The 23,914-nt window shown below is 31.5% G+C and overlaps 1 protein-coding gene across 2 annotated transcripts in view; it reads right to left on the bottom strand.

Moving 5' to 3' along the window:
- LOC121118702 (glycoprotein 3-alpha-L-fucosyltransferase A) overlaps positions 1-23,914 on the bottom strand; it is a 69,398-nt gene that overhangs the window by 33,624 nt on the left and 11,860 nt on the right. Inside the window, exon 1 of one of the 2 annotated variants that reach the window (XM_040713288.2) lies at positions 9,387-9,569. The exons of the other annotated variant lie outside the window; for it this stretch is intronic. The gene's annotated coding sequence lies outside the window, so the exon portion shown is untranslated. Of the gene's footprint in view, positions 1-9,386; positions 9,570-23,914 lie in introns of those variants that run through there. 2 annotated transcript variants of the gene reach the window in all.

Raw genomic sequence — 23,914 nt, 5'->3', positions numbered from 1 at the left:
GCAGAATATATGGTGTGGTAAATACCTTGGATATCTTCTTTTGTTTCTGCAAGCCAGTGGTCGTTCCAATTGACTGTCAATTGATCAACTGTGAAAATCTTCTTGAATCTTCTAGAAAATGGTCACAATTGACCCATTTGTATTGACCCATGTGAAGATTGTCTTGCACCCGTCGAGCCTCCTGGCTTTCATACCCTGTATCACAAGGCGGCGTAGGGTTCTTACAAAAGAAACTAATCGCAAGTTGTGCTTTATAGCACAACTTGGGATTAGGTCCTAGGATCCACATAGAAGTCGTTGGTGAGGCGATTTATCGAGTTAGTGGGATCCTCCTTGATATTCTACTTCAAAATTAACAAGAACTTCGCATACCCCTTTAAATTATGCCCTCCACTTCCTGACATCCTGGAGAGGTCCTCTTTATTATTTTTGATCTTGGCCAACTTAAAAACTAGGTTACTAGAACACTTAACAATGTCCGTAATCTTCATCACATCAACTCCTGTATCCAGGAGATCTGAGATGCGCTGTCTTTTTGCGTGTTGCACCCTCATGATGATGAAATGACTAAATAATTAATATAGTATTCTATTGTAAAAAGAAGAGCAGAAGCAATTTACCAAAAATAATCACTAAACCTTTTTATAGTAATGAGAATAAACATTAATCAACAGTTCACGTTTTGTTACCTTTATATATTAACAAAATAAAGTCGGTTTGTATGTCGAGGACTTTGTATTTTAAAACTGCGTGACTACATTATCTACAAAATGACGATGTAACAACGAGCATGTGTAGCTAAAGGTCAGTACGTGATATAAAAAATAAAGTATAAGAGGAGTTGATATCCATATTTGTAAACAAAGTTTGTCTGTCTCTCAAGTACCAAGTACTCCTGGAAGTAAGTTTTAATTAGTAATAAGTTGGGACTAGTTGGTAAAGGTGGTAAGTTGGTTGACTTCCATTTCTAGCAAGTTTCTACGATCTATACTACTGTCCTTCTTTAAAATGACCAGCTATTAGTGCTCAATTATTAGCTTATATTTGTGAAATCCCTTTAAATACTTCAAGTTTAATAAGTTTATGACTAATTTATTAGTTATATATATAATACCCAGTGATGTATAAAAAACTCATACAGGTATGTAAATAAAAATAAAATAATTCGAAACTAAACGTGGTAATCCTGGCAATTTGAGGAATGTTTTGGGGGGATGAGCAGCTTAGCTATCATGACGTTTTGCAAGCTGCCCGTAAGAGGAAGGAAATAAACACAAAAATCAATTCTGTATATACCAAGGGCATATAGGGTGAAATAACTCAGATGGAGGCCACTCTTTTTCCATTCAAACGTTCCTTTTTGAATTTTTATTTATTCATTTAATATTTATCTAGTATAAAAAGTCCAACCTAAAAATATACTAACTAATGTATAAATCCCTTTTTGTTTCGTAATACATAAAAATGACTCTCAATAGCGTAGCTTACCAAAAGCAAAACAGTGAATCCCAGGGGTCCTAAAATGATAATCTCAATTTTTATAATACAGAATATAGTATGGTGCAACAAATTATATTTTTAGGTACCTGCAATTTAATTGTATAATATGAAATTTGAGTATATAAATATCTTCCCAAGCTCTCCAGATAATTAACGATAGATATTGAAAAAAAAGGAGATGTTAAAAATTAAGACAATGTACTTTGATATTGCGCAGTAATAAAGATTGAAGGTGCTCAGGGCCGGGTTAAAAATGATGTACTTCGAATAAACACATTGAATAAAAATTTTACAAGATAGTAGATAAACAAATGTACTAACGTCCATTGTACCTTTTATTTGATCCATTACAACTTATTTGTGATTTTGGAGGCTATTATGAGATGACTTATTTTCCAGTGATTGGTGCAATTAAACGAAGCAACAGAAAAAAAATAGACTAAATAAACTATATTTACCCACCATTAAAGATAATAACTATAATAAGACCCATAATCAAGAAAACAATTAATAGTAATCTTGGAAAAAAATATTCAAAATATCCTTATGGACAATAAGAAAATTAACTTCAAAATGAAAGCCGTTATATTTTTTCCCGTTCATCGTTCAAAAAATGAACGGAAAAAGGTAACGCCGTCCTTTCTTCCGTTCAATATCCAAGCCTGCTCAGATGTCGATCTTCAATTCTAATCCAAGTCCAACAGGGGCTTATTTTTATTCTAAAACACATTGTCGTGATTACTTTATACATAAATGCTCAGTCTTTATAAATCAAATAACAATGATAAAAGCTTTATAAAATATAAAAAACATGGTCATATTGCAAACTAGAAAAAGCCGTTCCCGCTTTCTAGGACGTATTTTATACACATTTGATAATATCTATGCATGTAATAATATGCTTACATATTATTTGAAATATATAATTTTTGGTTCAATAAATATATTGTTACAATATTTCACTATTTGTATCGACAAATCATTTTTTTTTTAAATAACAATCACCACGTCACCTACTTTCCCAATCCAGGGAGCAGGTTGGTTCAAAAAATTGTCAATATTAAAATTTATATTACAGATAAAGTGCAATTAACACTGCTAGATAATTATTACCAAAATTTGCATATTGTTTTGAACTCTGCAAAAATCAAAAAACCCTTCAAATCTCAATGAACCTTCTACATGCTGAGAAGTCCAAAAAGGAAGCTACTAGCCCCGCTCCCCTCTTACTCCCAAAAAATTATTCAGTAATCTGGCAATAGTCACACATAAGTGGCAAGGAATATACATATCTTATTGAGTGATGGATTTCAGTCTGAAAATCATAGATTGTTCTTTTACATGTCTAATTTTAGTTGGACTCAAACTTTTTTCGCTTTAAAGAAGTTCAGTTAGGATCCGTTCAATAGAAAAGGGTGCTTAAATTGGTCCTACAAGAAAAATCGATCTTGACGGATCTCATTTAAAATTCGCTTCATAGAGTAAGATTGAAAAAATCGGGACATTATTTAAAAAAGATTAAATTTGGGTACAAATCGGTGTAGAAAAGATTAGACTATACGTAAAAAGCGATCTCGAGCACGTTGTCCATTTAGTTAAGTCCCTACATCAGAAGTTAATTTAGGTATTTTTCTACTAAGCATATATCTTCATTCTGTTGTGTTTGTTCACTTAATATGTGATCGTAGTGTTAACATTTCTCTATGAATGAGGATTTCCCGTCTAATTTTCCTACATTTTAAAAAAAAATGCATCATAAGATAATAATCTTTTTTTTTTCAATATAATCTTACAATATTTTCCTTCAAATAATTATATTTTAAATGTTGAAGGCTACCCTCTTTATAGCAGAATACCCTTTCCCCCTCCAAAATAAAATAATCAGTCAGCTGATGTTAAAAAGGGTATTTATTCATTCAGTAGTAGAGTTAAACAGGTCTTGGACCTGACTCCGAAATACCCGGGTAGGATGTTAAACTTGTATTACTTGAAAATCCGATACCCAAAGTTACTTTGGGACCCGAACTTTTACGGTTATAAAAAAGATCCGAGGTTGTTAAAGATCTTATAAAGGTTATGCAAGAATTGCTTAATACTTAATGTTAGTAACAAAAAAGATTTATTATCTAATTCTAACGTACACTATATTTATCTTGATTTCTTATTGGATCTACATCAACATAAACAGTTGCATCGTGTGGTAAATTAATACGGCATTATCTCACACGTGGTTACTTTGATTGTATCAAACAACTTTCCCCCGAAAATAAACAGCAAAAGGGTTAAAAATCTATTGGTAGTTAACCATAAAATACATTCTATTTTTTTGTTTGTTAGCCAAGTAACACCATGTCGGAGTTTCTTCATCCTTTACTTTAATCAGTATTCTTAAAATTGATTAGTTGGATACAAATTAATTCTTATTAAGCTGGTAATTGTTATCGTCCAAGTATCCTTATTAGTTCAAATAATAATTAATGTTTTAATAGTAATAGCATTTGGTTATTTATTGTTTCGGTATCAGTAATCAGTCAAAATGTAACCTAAATCCGGATGCTATTTTATTTAAGTCTGAACTTTGTATAAAAGTCTTATAACATTCAAGACAAGGATCCGTCTAATTTTAGTTTTGGATCTGTAGCTACAAGTTTGGATGCACAAAATTTACATGAGTAAATAGGTCTAAAGATTTGAACTTTCCGAATCCGATAAAATGTGGATCTTTCCTATCCTGACTTAGTAGTACCATAATTATCGCCCTACCTTCTCCTCACGCTCAATGAAAAGCCCATTCTTATATATATGTACACATTAGCAAATACGAGTATATTCAAAGATGTGTTGATTTCTAATGCTTTGTCTAAGAAACAACGTAAATATAAAGTTGTTTAGAAGTTTCAGTCCTTACTATTGAAGAAGGCTTCTATTTTTTTTCCACAACAAGAAAAACGTATGTGTTTTATTTCTTTGGTTGCTCGTGATGATGTTTATATAATTGACTTCAAACAGTTACACTCTCCCCATAAAATATCATCTATCACTAATCAAAGAGGAATTAAAAGCAGTTTGATTTTTTTCAGAAAAAAAAATCTAAAGGCTCGAACTACACGGTTCAAAGAAATAATTAACCTTTTCTAAGTTGATTTTCATTTAGATTGGATTTCAAGTTTATGTCAGCTCGGTCTAATTTTTTCTGCATTCATTTGAATCGAGGAAGTGAAGTGATTTTCTGAAAATGGACAAAAAAGAATTTCGTGTGTTGATTAGCATTATTTTATGAAAGGCAAAACACATCAGGAGATTAAGAAGAAGCTTGATTAACATTATGGGACTCTGCACCTTTGATTATGGCAGTTTATAAGTGGATCAAAAATTTCGAAGGACACAAGTGACACTGAACGTTCTGAACGCCCTATTGAGGTTACTGCTCTAAAAATCATTTATGAAATCCATGAAATGATGATGGATGACAGAAGAGTGAAGGTCTGTGAGATTGCTAGTGCTGTGGACATCTCGAGTTGGAACCCTATTTCCATTAATTTTGCAACCACAACTGCTCAAGTGTGATCTAGTGCATTGTCGAGATGGAAAGGGACTTTTTTGTGAGCCAATCGGGGTTTTTTTTTCTTGCAGGGCGGTTTTCAAAGGGTCCAATAACGATGAATAATATGCACCTGTAATAGTTTTACACTTTTCCAGATAGTCAAGAGGATTAATCGTTGTGAATCCAAAAGATGGTAGCCATAATCTTTCCAGCCGATTCTTCGATTCAAACGATTGCCAAACAGAAAGAAATAGACCGATCTGACTTAAACTTGGCGTTTTTCCTTCATGAGATGCTACTAACTAAACAAAACCTCGATACGCACCAGTAGTACACTTTCTCGTAATATGTACAGGCTTTTGAAATGACCTTCGTATTCAATTGCATTTTTGAAGGGCTTAAAGATCTTGTATACCATTGAACATATACAGGACAAAGTATCCAGCATCTCTAATGATGGGTTGTAGTACAAAATTGGCCAATCAGGTTTGATAAATGATATCTATTAATTGTGGCCTATCTTGGACAGAAAAGATCTCCCATAGATCTAAAAAATCACTAAGCTGTCTCGAAAGTCTAGTTGTGTATTTTCATATTTATCATGCTTTCAAGAGTGAAAAGCAAAAATATAAAGACTGAAATTAAATAACTTTGATCTGTACGGAGGGTTGACCTCAAACCCTTGGATTAATATATATGGTTGCAAATATAGTCCAGAGGCTGCCATGCACACCATAGTAACATTGAAGACAAGAAGTAATATGTCACAAAGGTTATAGAAAATTGACAAGGACGATATTTGTATAGTTTGTATGACTTCCCAGCCTCCCTTGGAGGTCATTCTCAAGGCCAATGAGATCAAGTTAATGATTAAGGAGGCTTTACATTTCTTGAATAAATTTCTATAAAACAAAACTGTATTTATCTCAATGTAACTTAATTTGGCCTAAAAAATAATCTGATGGCAAAGTGTGTGAATACACCCTGTAGTAACACGGCTAGGAATAAATTCTTCCATTTCTACGGTACAGATCTTATAATAAAGACCCTACAAAAAAGAAATAATAAATCCTATAAAGTATTAAGATAATTTATGTCTGTGTCTGATATATGTCCGCTTAGAAAAACAATGATAAAAATGCATTTAAAAAAAAAGGAGATAGATACCGACTGTAAAGAATAAAAGTTGTTCATAATTTTGATCAGACCAGATTCCTGGGCTCTGGAAGGCAAGTTTTTTCCCCCTTAATAAGTTGATTTTTTTCATAAGACAATACTGATTCCCCGTTGTTTGAAAGTTTTGTTTAAGGTATGGGTTGTTAATTCGAAATTGCATCAAAAAAGAAAAATTATTGTACTAGCAGAAACAGGGGCAACTTATATTAAATACGAATTAAAAATGGGAAGAAGAGGATTAGCAAGTTATTCTTAGTAAATATATTCATTATGGTTGAAGAAGGAAAATCTTATATAATAATTGTACTTATTCCAAGAATGACACTTACTTCTGATGGCGAGGAGTTTCCATTTTCAATTATTAGAAAACAGTTCCCAATTCAGTTAGCAATGGCAATGACAATAAATAAATCACAAGATCAAACATTTCAATATTAATCAATCTTAATATTTCCCATCATCAGTATTTTTACATGGTCAATAATATGTTGCATTTTCAAGAGTGTCATAAGGTCTGGAAATTTGATTATATTTACATCAAATGGACAGAAAACAAAAAAAAAAATTGTATAGAAGGAAGTTTGCCAATAGAAATTTATCTATTATTCATTTATAGTAAATCGTTTTAGTTTAGAATTTTAACATAAAAAAATTTAATCATAAGATTGTTTGTTCCTGCTAGTATCTATATATATTTATAAAAAGAGGCCCATTTATAATTAAGATATGATTTTGCAGGAAATGTGTTTATTTTCAAGTGTATTTCTTCATCGTTAAAAAGATCATCCTTATTTGCATTTTTTCTTCAATCTAGAGATCTTGGTTGTAAAAACAAAAATATTTTTAATTACGAATAAGAATGGGATACTTTGGTGACGGATATATTTTCCCTAAATATTAAACAGTATTATTTTCACACGCCAATGTTTTTTCATTGAAAACAACTAAATTTTTTCTTTCCTGTGATAATTTTGCCTTATCAAAGACAAAAAATTCCTCCCTTTGTGAGATAAAGTCCCTGAGGACGCTCTTGATATAGTTATAGCCAAGACTGGGAATTGAAATAGGATGTAGGGAGAAAAGGCTCTTGCACTGAACTGAAGCAAGTTTATCCAATCTATAATGTGAATCATATTACATCCATATGCATATTTTAATGTGTTATTAAAGTTCAACACCTTGAAAATATTATTTTGTCTTATTTTCTTAATTTGTAGCTGTTATTACATAATTATTGAAGGGATTACTAGTGCGTGAGCTCATAAAAGAGTCTCACTGAGTCTTGCTTGGCGAGTTATAAGGGATTGTCCTTGTTGGAAAATTGGTAATGGGCATCGTCATTGTCCTTGTCAGGTACAGAGTGGTATGCGTGTTTATTTCCTTCTCTCACAGCTCCTGTTTGCACCTAATTTAAAGTGACGACAGCTAAACCACTCTCCACCCAAACCTTCTTCAAGCTGTAAGGGTACTATGACATTTATTTATGCTTTACGTATCCGTATGTAATACTTTTTATAACTCTAAAAATGAAACAACTTATAAGTTGAGTCTATAAGATCAGTGGGAAATATCCCACTTATGCAGCGAATAGACGAGAAAAGTTTGTATTCATGTCATTAAGTAAAATGTGCCTTTATATAACCAAATAATGTTGAAACGACTGAAAGAATGAATGAAGATGCAATAAAGATATATTTGTGTTAAGCAATACCCCTTACATGATAAAGAGTGAAGAGGCCTTGAAGATTTTCAATTCTGGATGTATTCCCCTTATTGTGTTATGAAGCAGTGTTAATTTTGTGAGCTATCTCGAAACGAAAATTATATATCACCGAATATTTTATGTATGACGATTACAATACCAAAACGAAATGAATCCTTTTTTTGGGATGTTTCGTGTGACGTAAACAAATATGATCTTTTTTTGTTCAAAATAAAAACAAGACTAAATGTGACGAAGATGGAACACGAAAACGGACGAAATTAAGACTATTATGGAGATCAAGTTATAAGTTAGATTCATTTGATTAAGTAAACGATCTGATCTCTTTTCGTCGAATTAGTTAAGGTACGTACATTGTATGCAAGGAATGGAAAGAATAATAAGGATGATAATTTTGATATGGATTGCGCAATTCGGTGAATACTTACCTACCAAACCTATCCACATGGCATCAGGCATGCATAAATGCATGGAAGCAAGGAATGAAATAAAGAAACGAAGGAAAAAATACCAATTGAACAGGGATATAAATTTTATCATGCTACAAAATCCTTACAATTATATGCTCCCTGATGTATAGGAATATCAAAGTAATTATAGAAACAACTACATATGTTTCGGCTATCTCTTAATTAAAAAATAGAAATGTAATAATGGAGATACAATGTGCTATATAGCCTATAACAGACCATCACAATACGGTGAAGAAATAATCACAAAAAAATCAAAAATGACAGACAAATTTATCTAATATATATATTTTTTTTTTTAGTGATGGGACGATTACAACAAATAAACTCGATTCTTTAATATTTTAAATAATAATTGAAAAATACTATTTTGCTTTAAATTTCTAAGAAGTACAATTGATAAAATAAATCGCTTTCCTTTATTTAATACAAATAATATTTACATTAAATAAATAAAGGAAGGGGATTCCTCTGCCCAGAAATCTTTTTCCAAGGGCAAGAAATCCCACGGCAAACTTTTCGAGGGCAAATTTTACAAAGGTGAGCTATCTTAGATCCCTTTACAAAACTTATTTCCTTAAAATAATAATATTTGCATCGACCATTTGTGTTTAGAACACAATTTTTCACATTTAATTTGTATTCAATTTGTTTCATCTTAGTTTTAGAGCATTTTTAATCATAAATTATTTTATTACAATATTTATAAAATTGTAAGACTCAACTAACAAATTCAGAGGGTCGTTTTTTATATATTGACAGATATATGTAATAAATTTTTTCTTCTTCATAACTTAGAAAAGTAGTAAATAGTTAAATATCAGTAATAAATAAATATACATAAGAATCGGAATTGCAAAATAAAGATGATTTTCCCCGATGCCTATTCCTCCAGCTAAACATTTAAAAATGATATTATTTATCTTTTTAAGACATATAATGTAGATAGACTAAATATTATAAAACAGCTTACTTTTAACTATCAAATATCATCATGACGAATGTATCTTTATCTTAATAGAACCGGTAGTCCCAAAAACTGAAATTCCACACTTTAAAAACCCCACTTTTTTATAACAACTTGAATTAATAGTTACATAGTTAATATCAAGAGTAACAGTAACAACAGCCTGAAGTCCTCGTTTCTACAAAACTCATACCTGAAGAAAAATCAGAGAAGGAACTGTTTTTTACTTTTTATTTTTCTGGTCAGGTGAATTCCTATACGGCAACAACAGCAGCGAAGAAAATGGTTGTACAAAGTATGACGATAGAGGTAAGGAACCAGAAGAAGCACTTGAGAAAAATAATAAAAGAGAAATTAAGGGATTCGGGCGTGTACATATGTACATGCACAAGACGTGTAATAAAATGGTTCACTTGCCTCCAGTGAAGGGAACAACTTCACCATAAATATCCAATTCAAACGGTATCTTCTGCTTGTATACCTACACATAAATGATATGTGAATATGTATTTACATCCTATTGTTATATAAATTCTATCAAGTATCTGATAATAATTATTGAAATATCTACATGTGGCAATTAAAAAACAATCTTGAACAAAAATCAAGAAATGGAGAAGATCCACCATTTTTTTTTAAATTTCATTTATTCATATGTATGTATTCTAGAGACCAATATATCATAGATATATTTGAGGCATTGTATTCAAATTTGTGGGATGAACAATTGTTTCAAAACTTTACTTGATTTATGATACTTAAATTGGTTCGGATATGACTCCTTTCAACCATAAAATATCTTCATTTCTAATTATTTAATTGGAAAATAAAGTTTGGCTTCTTTCAGTGTAATTTGCAGATCGGCCAAAGGGTCAATGAGAATAATTTGTTGATACAAATTGATGATAATTCGTTATTGAAGAATACTACACAATTCACACTCCATTTTTATAAAAATCATTCTGGCTTGTTTCTGTGTTGACGTGTCATATATAACTGATCAAAGGCATATAAAGAGGTTTTTTTTAATTCAAAATCTGAAATGTATACCCCTAGTTTTTTCTATGTGATCTCTGCTACGTAAAAGTGAATTTTCTCTCTCTCTCTCTCTATAGAACAAGGATAACAGGTAACGACTAGGTTTCACTATGATTTGAGCGAAGGGCGGCCGTGACACTTTATAGTTTTTTGAAAATTGCAGAAAAAGAATTTGTAACATGCATTATATAATTACGTAAGAGTTGGAATATTTCCACCTTAAAAATTTAATAGACATATTTGAGTTAAGTATAGGAATTGTATATAAATTTGTGGAGTGAGTTTAGATATCCAAGAATTTTAACTATGGTTTGGAACTTTAATTTGATTTAACAGACATGCGTGACGCGTCAACATATAAACAATCTTGAACAAAAATCAATAAAACAAAAACTAATATTATTTTTTTTACTTCAGTTTGTCTAATATTTCCTAGACATATGTGAGTCAATCCGAGGCTTTGTATTCAAATTTGTGGGATAAGTCAAGAATTTTATGGAGATGTCTAGTTCTCATTCTTTAATAGTGAAAATCTACTTTGGATACTTTAAATGAAATTTGAGGTACCTCCAAAGGGTAAATAAAAATAAATTATTGATAGAAATTGTCAAGTAATACAAATGTAATCCACATCAATTGCGCCTAAAACTTGAGTATATCAACTTGCCCCCACCAGCTACTCTTTGGGCTAAGGCACAAATTTCAGTCTAAACACTTGACCGATCAACAATATTTGAATGTTCATTAAATCCTTTTTTAAATTTCGAAATAAAGTTGTAGACAAATTTACTAATACATATATATTGCATAAAAATATTAGGGTTCATTTTGTATACCATATTATAAATATATTATGACTTCCCCTTATTTCCGACTCTGATTTTAAAAAAATGATTTAATTTATTGGGGTGATGAACTGGATCGTTATATCTAACAAATAAATTACTTCAAGCAAAAATATTTATGAATATTCTATGTTAACTTATTATTTCATTGAATTAGCCAAGATACCTACATACGAGGGGGTGGGGGTTTGAGGGGAAGGGGAAGTTAATTGATGGTAATGAACAAATCCAAGACCTGTCCAGGATTTCCAGACCGAAACCCAACACTAATAAATACGAGCATAAGCGTAAAAGAAAAGGACGTCAGGGAGATCTCACGTGACGCCCCTGGCGTCCGTCTTATAAATGGCGTCGGTCTTATTTTCAAAAAAGAAAAAAGGGGGAAAGGAAAGAAGCATTTGCTACTTGATAATTCTTGATGTCTGTTGGTTGCATAATTTAGTGTTGTATGAAAAATGTGCCAAAGATAATAACATTTTTGTTTTGGATTTTATCAACAATAAAACTTATTCATATTTAACTGTGTCGTTCTTTTTGTAATTTGAACACATACACTCACGCTCATATACTGGTGTTATTAAATAGTTCTTTTTTTAATCACACGGTATATCTAATGTCTGGCTTAATTGGTCGTCGACCTTCAAATAGGCTGTGACGTCCCTAATGTTAAAGCTCCACTACGTCCATGACTAGGAATGTGTGTGTGTCCATGAATCAGGGGCATTTGCTCAGAGTGAGATGGAGGGCAATATCCCTTCAGCCCCAAATTTAGGAAATTTTGCTTTTTACTATAATTTTTTTGATCAGGATGAAAATTTTTTACTCAATAATAGGTTTAAATTTTTTTTTTTTTTTTTTTTTTTTTTTGACAGATTTATTTTCTTTAAAATGGTCATTCGGTCAAAATATGGAGAATTTAATTTTTGAAATTATTTTTTAATTTTTTATTGTACAAAAAAAAATTATATTTTTTATGAATAGCTATACATTTTTGAAAAAAATTTAAAAAAAAATTTAAAATTCTAAATTTCTTTTTGGATAGCAATGGATTTTAAAATTTATTAAAAATTCTGATTGGAAAAGAGATTATATTGCATCATAAGGTTTAAATAGATTCAAACAAATTTTGACTCCCTCAGTCGTCATTTGAAGTTGATACCGTAGAAGTTAAGGTACAGTCAAAACATCAATGCCAGTACCAAAGTGAATAAAGTCGAACGTTGTCTAGAATCGTTGCAAGTTTGTACGCCGAGGACGAAAATTATTCTAAGCGATACAAAAATGTGGCATTTGAACCAAAATTTCAATGGACAAAATGATCGGATTTGGTCCAGTTCCAATGTTTTCCATTCGACGATAAAACAATTCCTCTTCTTCCCAACAGCCCATCTCTTATTGTCCGGATCAGGTTTCGAATTCAGGACACAAACTCCCCTAATTTTTTTGTCTGAAGGTCTCTGTATGAACCAGGATTATTATGTCTCAAGGAATTTAGAGCCTTTTGGTGTTTCGATGGTTTAAAAGTAACCCGTAGTTTATTTTCTAGCAAGATGGTGCTCCCATAGACATCGGAAACCAAACTCAAGGATCGTTGGAACAGTACATTTAATTTTGGGACAAATCAATATGACCGTCTTCGAGTTCAGATACATTCCCTCTGATTATTTTTTATAGGGGTATTTAGATTCGAAGGTGAAAGTCCGATCCTATCAAAGCTTGGATACTCCGACAAATGCCATTGAAGCTACATGGGACGAACTACCCGAAAAAATTATCTATTCAGCATGCAACCCCTTGGTCTCATAGCTGTTTGCAGCCAATGCCATCCAAGCTGCTCATCTCTACAACATTATTCAATATTTCTACATCCCAAAAATGCTATATTGAACACCCAATGCAGGGATGAAGATAAATTATATTTATCTTCCTGACGGAAGTCATCATGGCGTGGTAGAAAAAATTATGACTGTATGTCGTTAAATATTTCGGAATTAACAATTCAATTCTGGGAAGAAAAGATAAATTACCTACGTCACGAATAAAAGTCATACAACAACGTACCATTTGAAAAGTGACAATTTGCTTCGACAAAGTTTTTTGTTGACGAGGAAATTTCTTTATCTTACTTTAGAGTTTTAGTTTATTGCATTGATTTGGAGTATTTATTATTAAATATTGCTCTTTTGATTAATCATTTATGAAGAAAAACAATATTTAGAAGAAAGAGATGCTCATAACCTATTTTTTTAAATTTGACTGTCTTATGAGCAGACGAGTAAAGTCTATGTAGTCAAATGACTTGAACTTGAGGCATTAATTTGAGGACATGAGACTCAACCATATTTTTTACATTAGAATATAGACTTCGACTTTGGAAGGCTTTTAAAAAGTAATTCAATTTATGAAATATATCTTTTTAGGATTTCGTAGAACCACATTCCTCCTACACAATAACATTTGAAAATATTATATTCGAGGGATTTTAAGAGCAATTTTACTGTGATATGTAAAAATTTTAGAATTTTTTTAGATCTCCCGAAATCTTGAGATACAAAAAATAGAGAGATGCGTACTTTATATTTATGACGACAAAAATTTATTGTGCAGTTTCAAATCTCGGCTATCCTTATTTTTTATAATGATAAATAATCAAATTGAGGAGAAACATTTAACTCTGCTATACACAATTTCGTAGATTGTCCCAGTGTTCAAATTATAATGCAATGTATTGCTTTAAACGTAAAGAGACTAGATTATCCAGAATAAAAATTCACAAAGGCACTGGTTTTCATTGGAATTACAAACGGAGGGGATCCCCAGGTAAGATAAAAGAGTTGGAATTACAGTTTTTGAATTCCAGGCCTTTTATTCGCAGCAAAATTACGAATTAAGAACCTTAGCTGCTGAGGAGGTAAAAACTATCATCTCAGCTGTCTTCCCTTTAATGGATTTGGACACCATGGATCTGGATGGAAACATGTTGTTGATGCTATTAGGTATTACCCTCGATGTCAGCAAAATATTTGGACACTTTAAAGTGGATTGTAAGGTATTACAAAGCTTTTAATAATAAATAGTCTTACAATGGAAACCACCGTTGGTACTTTTAATAGTGAAATGCTTCTTATTATGTTTTATTCTTTTTAATTACTCTTGTTTTGGTTCTTAGTATATGCTTGTATGATTCTTTATTTTCACGGATTTTATTTATTTGTTTTTTATTTGCCATATGTGTAAAATTATTAGGTAGGTTTTTTTAGGAGAAGGATAATTATAAACTAAATTTATATATGTTATTTTTGTACGTGATCCTTCTTCCTTCATTTATTTCTTATGTCATTTGTGGATATAAAATGAAAACTTCATTATTAAAAACCAGATATTCATTTCTCCCAATTATAAAAACAAATTTTTTTCTTTAATAACTAAATTTTCTTTGTATTTGGTGGAAAATTCACAGTAGGTCGTGGGATCGGCCCAACCTCCTCCCTTCCATAGATACATTTTCTTTGTAGGTGGTAGGTCGTGTTGGCTCTATTATGTATTTTCCTATATATACAGGAAGCATAAAAAGTCACGACGACAATCCGTAAGAATGACATCTTGATTAAGTATGCATGAATCTGAAATGGCTATGTATCAAGTACATTTAGACATACCTACTTATAAGTTACAGTGAGGCATTCTATATTGAAACACATGCACGCAAAACAAGGCTATGTATATGCAAAAAAAAAAAAAAAATGATAGTGATTTTGTATGAAGATCTTATTTATACAATAATGAATTGCTAAGTTATCGGATTATTGGACATATATGCAGGAGAAAAATACCTTAATATTTAATTCTGTATAATTTATGTGAGAGAAAATTATAATATGTTAAATATTATTTTGGTAACAAAATTTTGGGGTGGTCGAAATTAAACTAATATAATATTTATTTTATATAAATATTTGTGTTAAGAAAAAATATGCATATGTATTCAATGCATGGATTACTTAACAAATACTTAAAAAAAGACATAGTTGCATAACTATTGCCCATGGTTGCTTGGTGTATTGGCAATAGATTTTATCAATCCAAGGACCAAGGGTTCATTTTAAAGTATTTGCAATGGGTTTAAATGGTTTCTGAAGTGTTGGAAGTGATTTTTACCTGCTTGTTCTCTATTCCATATCCCTTGATCTGCCCATGGAATCGGGTTTTTATTTTGGAAGGAACCTATACACTAACCCACGAAATAATCAAATCAATATTGCTACTAAACTAGATTTCTTACAACCAAATACTCCTTTGTAAATTAATCCATAATTATTTATCCTTCTAATGAACTCCTTCAACGCACAAACAATTGAAAATCCAAGGCGTTATGAATGTATTTGTTGGAAAGAAAAGCTAATTAGTATGATATTTCATGGGCTATCAGTGTCGTTCATTAGTCAGTTGATTTACAGCTTTCCCCTTAACTCTGAAGCAGGAACTTCATCAAATTTAAAATTTAATTATGGATTAAGAGCCTATTGGTTATTACTGCATTTTTTGTGTAATTTAATACAAGTTATCATCAATGACAAAACTCAAACTGAATACACGATACATTATGGAATATTTTAAATTATTTTTCAAAGTATCGTTTTGCACAAAATCATTCAACAAGGACTGCAAATTGTTTTAGAAACTTTTATAGAGTGTCACTTTTCTCTTAATTTTATATCATTGCTGACTATGAAAGAAAATGGTGGAAGGAAATAACAAAATCCATCTTTAATTTATTTACATTTGTGATTAATTTAAGATTTTTTTTTTTTTGAGAAATTAACTCAATTTTTGGGGTTTTATTTGTACTAGGGAAGACATTTAGTTTTATCCATTGGGTATTTAGTGGTTTTTCTCATACTTATTTTATGTTTATAACAAATATTTCATTAGTAGAAATATGAATGCAACTTAACATCCAATTAATATACACTCAATTACCTAAAGGGTTTTACAATAAGAGGTGCAATTTTGAATAGCTGGCTATTTCGGTAGATGTCACTTTTGAAGCTGTAATTTGTTTAAAGTCGAGAGTTACAAACTATCCATTTATAAAAATGGAGAGATACACACTTTGACAAAAACAAAGTAAAAACTGTCAAAGATGGTTCGTAAAACTAAAACATTTTTGGGTCATCGTGAAGCACCTTGTCGGACTGTTATTCAGAAATTGGTGGGGGAAAATTGGAGCTGTTGGAACAGGTTAGTGATGTGAAGAATAAAGTCCGTGAACATTGCTCAAGAACATCTGAGAATATTGATGCTTTAGCCAGGTGTTGAAGAAAACCTAGGTTTGTCTATTCCTCGTCGTTCTTTGGAATTGGGCATTTCATAAACGATATTATGTATATCGTATTTTGCATAAAGACTTGGGTCTTAAGCCTTATAAAGTTCAGCTAACACAAGAACTCAAGCTGACCCATCAGTCGTGATTTAGCTGATTGGATCCTTGAAATGCATGAAAATAATCCAGAATTTCATTGCAAAATCATCTTGACTGATGAGGACGATTTCCACCTCAATGACTACGTCAGCAAGCAAAATCTGACCTTTACTTTTCGAAAAGGAGGCTGGAGCAACAGTTACGGCTAATAGATTGTGCTATCAACAAAACCATCGTTATTTACGGGAAAATTTTCCAGATCGTATTATCTCTCGAAGTGGTGATCGCAATTGGTCACCGATATCTTTTGCTATAACACTTTCAACGTCTTTCTTTCAGGCAACATGAAAGATAAGGTCGATGCCAACAGCCAACGTCGATTTAAAACCTCAAAAATGGAATTTTGGTAGCTATTAAAGGCAAAAAAATGGACTTCCAACGGATAATTGGATTTGTAGACAATATAAAGTTTGTAGAAATTATGGAAAAAATCTTGTTGGCTGTGTGTTCCTCTTTACAATTCCAATAAATGCTATTTAGAACTCCTTTTTTTTTTTGCAAAATTAGTGAAAAAAAAGTACGAATTTCGATTTGCAATTTTGACAAAAATAAATGGACTTCTCATCTAGAATTTTTTTATGCATATTATGTAATTTGAAGATTTTTTTTCAAAATTCATAATAATACATATATTATAATGTTTTCCAGTGCCGAAGGGTTCTAAACATTAAGAAGAAATAATATTGACCATTGTCAATGTGATTTCTGCTCCCTCCTTGGCCCAAGTGACGCCGGTTAATCCTTTGCTAATACTAAATATTTTATAAAAAAATTGAATGAAAACATTAATAAGGTTGTATTAGAGAGGTTGCATCCATAGAAAAACACAGATCTCAGTTCCTACAGAACAATAATTGTGAAACAGATAAGTTGTAGTTAATATTGTTTTGTTGCCTTTTACAAAATGAATAACCGCAACAAAACAATTTGATATGTATATCCATAATTATTTATTTTGAATCACTGACCCCGTTATATGGTAAACCTTAGGGGCAATACAGTAACCAATTAAGAGAAATAAAGGTATGATATAATGTACACTGACATTGATCCATTTTATGACAATAATCATTGGATTTTATGGATTCTAGTTGTCACTGATAACAGGCAAGATGTTGCAAACAATACAAATACGGTGCGTGGGCAAAACGTCGATTGGAAAATACATCAACTGACAGAATGTCGACCGTGTAATATACACTACACTTGACAATCCTCCAAATGGTGTTGCAATATATCCCATTCAAACATTTCCCACCTGAAACATACCCCACTAACACCACTTATATATAATGATCTACCATTAATGGCTCCTCCCAAGCCCCTAATACAAATCGAATGTTGCGCTGTTTTCGGGTATCCCCATGACCCAAAAAAGGGATTAAACGCACTGCTATTATGTAAGCAAGCACTAGGAGCCCCTTATATCCCTATTCCCCCCAAAATGCCGGGACTGTTTTCTGGTACAGCCTGGCCCTAAAATGGTGTGAAACCCACCGCCACTATTTAAGCTACCACTAAGAGCCTATCACAACCCCTCATTTAACCTCATTACCCTTCATTTTGGGTTGCCTCCGTGCCCCAAAATGGGATAAGCCCACCGCCACTACTTACATTTATTCCCTCATCCTAAATTAACATCCCGAAGGCGCCTGAAAATATGAGGCTGTTTTGGATTTCCTAACGTTTAAGGAACCAGCGTTACCCAAAAAGCAGCCCTTACTTCCTGGATATAAATTGGGAGTGGCATTTGAAGGTAACTTATCTGACAGTGGTAGGTTTCACCACTTTGTGGGATCCGGCGATACACAAAACATCCCAACTTTTGGGGTATAAATTGAGGGATTGAGGGGACATTACTGTTATTTATGTAGGGAGTAATGTCTATATTATATGCATAAGAAAATAATAATAAAAAAAGAATATTTATTATGTATTAACGTTATAACTACTAATTTTTGTGGAATAAATTGGGGTATTGAGAGGGGGACTTAAAAGTAATTTAATTTTTTTTATATGTTTGTATTTCAAGTTAACTAATAGCAATATACTAATACTAATATTTAACATAGTAAACGGATTATCACAAGTTCTTATTTAAATAATATTATAAATACAACCACCGATTTTCAGACAAGGAGATCGATGGAAAAAATAGCGTACCATATACAAATTATAAGACGGCATTAGTCATTGAAGTAATTTAATTAACAGCGGTGAGTTTCATCTCATTTTGGGGCCTGGCAGTACCCCAGACGGCCCCAAATTTTGAGGTATAAATGGGGGTTTCTGAAGGCTCTTTACTGTTTGTTTATGATGGGGTGGTTGGGTAAATATCTTGGGCGGGAAATTTCTGGAATGAAATGTAGAAACTGTTTTTCATACATTGAAAATTAATATTTTCCTGTCTACTCGACTTTTGTTCCATTCGACATTTTGTCGTTATACGTTCTGTCGGTCGACGTTTTGTCGGCCTACGTCTTGAACTACTACCGCAAATATACGTATATTACAAAGTGCCATGTACGTAGGTCTTCATTCTAAATGTTTCATAAAGAACTGGCAACTACATCACTTCTGAACCTTTTTAGTAGATCAACTACAACTGTAGCGCTGTGTCGGTCCTTATTTATTTGGACCAGTCCAATACAGTTTTAAGATCAGTCCTATCGGTTCATAGGACTGTCAGTCCTTGTGACCATTCCTTATCTGTCGGTTTTCGGATTTTTTAATTAAAATACCAATGGTTTTTTAATCCAAATAAGATATATGTTAAGAAAATAGCACATATTTTGCAAATAGTAATCATTTTTACATTATAATGTAATATAATACGATCATATTAATATCTACTTAGTTATATAATACATTGCATTATATAACAGAGGAATTTAAAAAAAGGAAAAACACCCTCAATGACGTCACTAGGGATCGATATTACCTTCTTTAAGGTTGGATTAAGTTGGACTTGATTAGACGGTACTGAACTGTGGTTCTCAGTCATAAATAAGGACTACCCCAACACTAATTATGAATAATATAAGTATGATTAGTCTGAACATGTATTGTTTGGTATACCAGTACTATACTGCTCAGTGCTCAAGGGAGTCTAACATATTTAATACGCACTATACTAAGTTGGTAATCAAACTGGTACTTATTGTGCCAAAACGTCATAAAAAATGATGTATTCTCTCAACAATCTGTATCCGGAGAAGAAAATTGTTCCATCTGTTGGTTTATATGACACGCTTCAGAAACTTCCAGTGTTGCCATGGGGGAAAATGAAGATGATTGGACATATCTAAAGTGCTCACAAAGTCCATCTGTTCAGAACCGCCAGAAACAACAGAGGTGAGCTAATCAAAAGCAGGAAGAATAGAGCAAAAATGATGATGTAACTCTCCTCGTGGCAATTTAACGAGGTTAAGAGGGTCAGGGAAACGATGGCGGTTGGTAATCACACACCTTTTGGACCAGTGGTTCATTTGCATAACCCATCGGCCGGGCTCTATTATAATATATAAAAAGGGGTCCTTAATACTCAAGATAGTGGTGGCGATAGGTTTTGATCCCCCTTAGGAACCAGCTGTTCACCTACACAACCTGTTGGCTGAGATATATTTTGCAAAATAGAATGGAGTCTCTCGTGACAATTTCTTATCCTACAATAGTTTTATAGTCTGAATTCAATAAAAATTTTAATGAAAATATATTAGATTATCAATTGCTTGCCATGATATTGTTTCATAATCAAATCCTTAATGATCAAATTGCTTGCATAGAGTTGTTTACTAACCAAATTACCTACGATTATTTTACCTTACAAAGTAAATGAACGTAAAACGACCATTCTATTTGAAATTTTATATATTGTCCAGGCATTTTGAAAAATCCCCGATTTTCCACATTTCCTGTTATATATATACATATATGTTGAATATTTCCCGTACTATGGTTCTGACGATAATAATGAATACTCCTAATTAACAAAGGGATTGCAATGGATAATTCCTTCCTTAACTTGGTAGCAAACAAACAAAAGAAATCACTCAATTAATCATCTATTCTTCATCCTACTGAAATAATATATAAATACAATATTGTATATGGATATGTAAATTATGTGTAAAAAGCAATGGATTTGTAACTAAAGAAAAGATAATGAGACATGCTTCATTACATATTTTGTATTATATATATTCTGTGAGCCTTGCAACTCCTTATTTTACCCTCTATAGAGGAAATGTTTGGTTCTATAGAATACATCTAAATATATGTATCATCATTCTCGCTCTCAGAGAGAGAGAGAGAGAACAAGAGTTAATTCAGAAGGGTAAGGTTGGGTAAGTGTATAATGTTGCGTTCATCTTTTTAGAGAGATATATAAAATATAATACTATAATATTAATTAAGGCATGTGAATATTGTCAAAGTCCTCGTGAACATCCATTTAAAAAAAGTTTAAATTGGTAACTTGGAAGATATTAATACTCTTATGAATTAATTATGTCTCCTTATTTTGAAAATTCAATCGTAGCAGCGAGTAATAAGCACTAAAGCTTTAAAACAAATTACCCAAATGCTTCTGTTAGCTTGAGGAGATCTTGAAAATGTTTGTAGTGATATGTTTTGCTCCACACAAGATGTTTTTTTTTATTATACTACAGATCATTTTATTATTTTCTGTCTTTTTCCATTACCACGTCATTACTTTTATTGTATCATGCAAACTTTCAACCAAAAAGTATCGCAAAAAAGGCCCGAAATCATCTGGTAGATAGCCAAATACGTCATCTATACCAGTTGTCATTTATATCTTAAGTACCCTCAGACTATCACTGTCATATTATTTCCTCACCAGGATTTAAAGGATGCATGACTTTAAAACTACGAAAAGATATGGCCATTGCATAATTAAACTAAAGTTTTATCATGACATTTAAATAGTGGTTTGTATAATAATTAGGGACGTGAAAATTGTCAAAATCCTCCTGAGTGTAAATTAAAACAAAAGACTAACTACGTTGGCAAATTTGATAAACGACATATCTGCTCGCAGAGATTTGATAATATAGGTTGAGAGTGGGTAAAATATCTATTTGAGCTCTTCTTTTGATATGTACATTTTTTGTCAAGTTTAATGGGAGTTCAATGATGTCGGGAGGTTGTTTTTACAAACTATATACAGTAATATAGGATTTAACAATTGAAATAAACTCCTATTGTAAGATTTGAATGAGTTCCATGAATCCAATGTTAAATGTCACATCATTATTAGAGTCTAAAGAATAAATTATATGTTTCTCATATAATGAAAGTTGAACACACAAAAAAAAACTACTCAAAATCTATTTACTTTTTAAAACTTTTTTTTTGTTTTGCTACAAAAATCTATTTCTCAATCTTTTCCTATCTTTTAGTTTCTTGATTTTTTCTATTGAATAAAAAAGTTGAATAGTCAAGAGAGGAAGAGGATTTTGAAGGAGATTAAGTTGGAGAACAACTTTGATACACTATGATTAAGACATATTTAGTGCTTCAATCTTAAATAAATCAATTAAAAAGGGACTTTTTGTGGATTAAAGGAAGTACTTAATTAAATATGAGCACAGAGAGAAGTGGTTCAGCTTATTTTTTTTTTACTGACTTACACAAAATCAAAATCAAATTATTCATAAATCATATAAATTATGTAGCGAATTGAAAAAAATTGAAGGCTTTCATTTCAAATTTTATTTGTTTTTTCGATAAGATGAATAAAAATTCATGATATTTCGTGTAAATTTAGGGATTAAAACGAAGCAAAGCTACAATATACAAAGTACCAATGATTAAAATCCAGTGTAGAATGGGAATGTTAAATAAAAAGAAACCGAAAATCAACATGGTAACCCTGACAATTTGAAGAATTTTTTTGCAGGAGAAAAATAATAATACTCATGACGTCTTATTAGATCAGCTACAATCAGCTGTGACAAGAGAGGAAGGAGAAAAGGATATAAACAAGGACATTTGCTAGAATTACTGCAATGTCGATCCCTAATTCTACTCTGAGTCCAACAAGGACTTAAAATTATAACCCCATAATAAATCCTAGGGTTACGCTCCATCTTTTATTGGCACACACGAGCGTTCAATCAGATTTTTTTCAATATAATTGAATATATTTAGGAAAGGATGTTCACTATTCAGGAATTAAATAATAATAATAACAACTGCTAAGGAAAATAAAATTCATTCTTTATACTAACAATTAAAATAAATTGCCCCAGTAAAAACACACCAGATTTACATCATTGCACAGTACCACCGATAGAGCGTTTCACTGACCCCATAAATTGAATCCTAATTATAAGCGACTCCTTCTTGGAGGCTCAAAGTTGATAATTGTACTACATAAAAATGAAAAGTGTCCAATAAATATCGAAGAAACTTAATCAAATGGCTTAAAGTATATAAATTTGCATTGGATACAACTTGATGGCAATAATAAACAGTGATATTTGAGTATCATCAAATTGATATGTATCTTGAGAAAATCCAAATGAAATGTGTACATTTGTACTTTCTTTTATCTTTTAGAAACGATAAAATTAGGATAACTAGAGAAACATATTAAATTCCTTCATTGCATTACTTATTTTGTTGTGTACAGTATGGAAATAAGATTGTTTAACGATGCAATAACCTACTTTTAATACATGTTCTGAGTTATAATAAAACTAAGTATTAGATTGATAGAGTTTTGGTAGAAACATGTCCTTTTATTTATTGGCATCATTTTTGACATTCAAATACATAGCAAAAGTCCACTATTTCCCTTAATATTAATGAAAAAAAGTTTTATTATCATAAAATTTGGTTGTTCAGTCCCTAAAATAGCTGGCATCAAGAATGCTAACGTCACTGGAAAATCCTTCATTAAAAAATATCTTTATTTCTAGTGTTAGATTCGAGTAAAATGCTCAGGTTCAAGTTTTTGAGTTCTGCATCAAGTTGAGGTTGTGCTAGGACTATATACCAATCTTTAAGTTCGGTCAAGTTGGAGTTTTTGAGAATTTCTGAATATCATATATATAAGGTTGGGAAAAAAGTAATTTCGTATTGTTTTTTTTATTTCAATGTTTTATAAGAAGTGTTACAATACTCCAATTTAAGACAATTAT

Source organism: Lepeophtheirus salmonis, chromosome 5, assembly GCF_016086655.4.
Source record: "Lepeophtheirus salmonis chromosome 5, UVic_Lsal_1.4, whole genome shotgun sequence".
In the NCBI taxonomy this organism is placed as follows: domain Eukaryota; kingdom Metazoa; phylum Arthropoda; class Copepoda; order Siphonostomatoida; family Caligidae; genus Lepeophtheirus; species Lepeophtheirus salmonis.
This window is presented reverse-complemented; position numbering and strand designations above follow the sequence as displayed.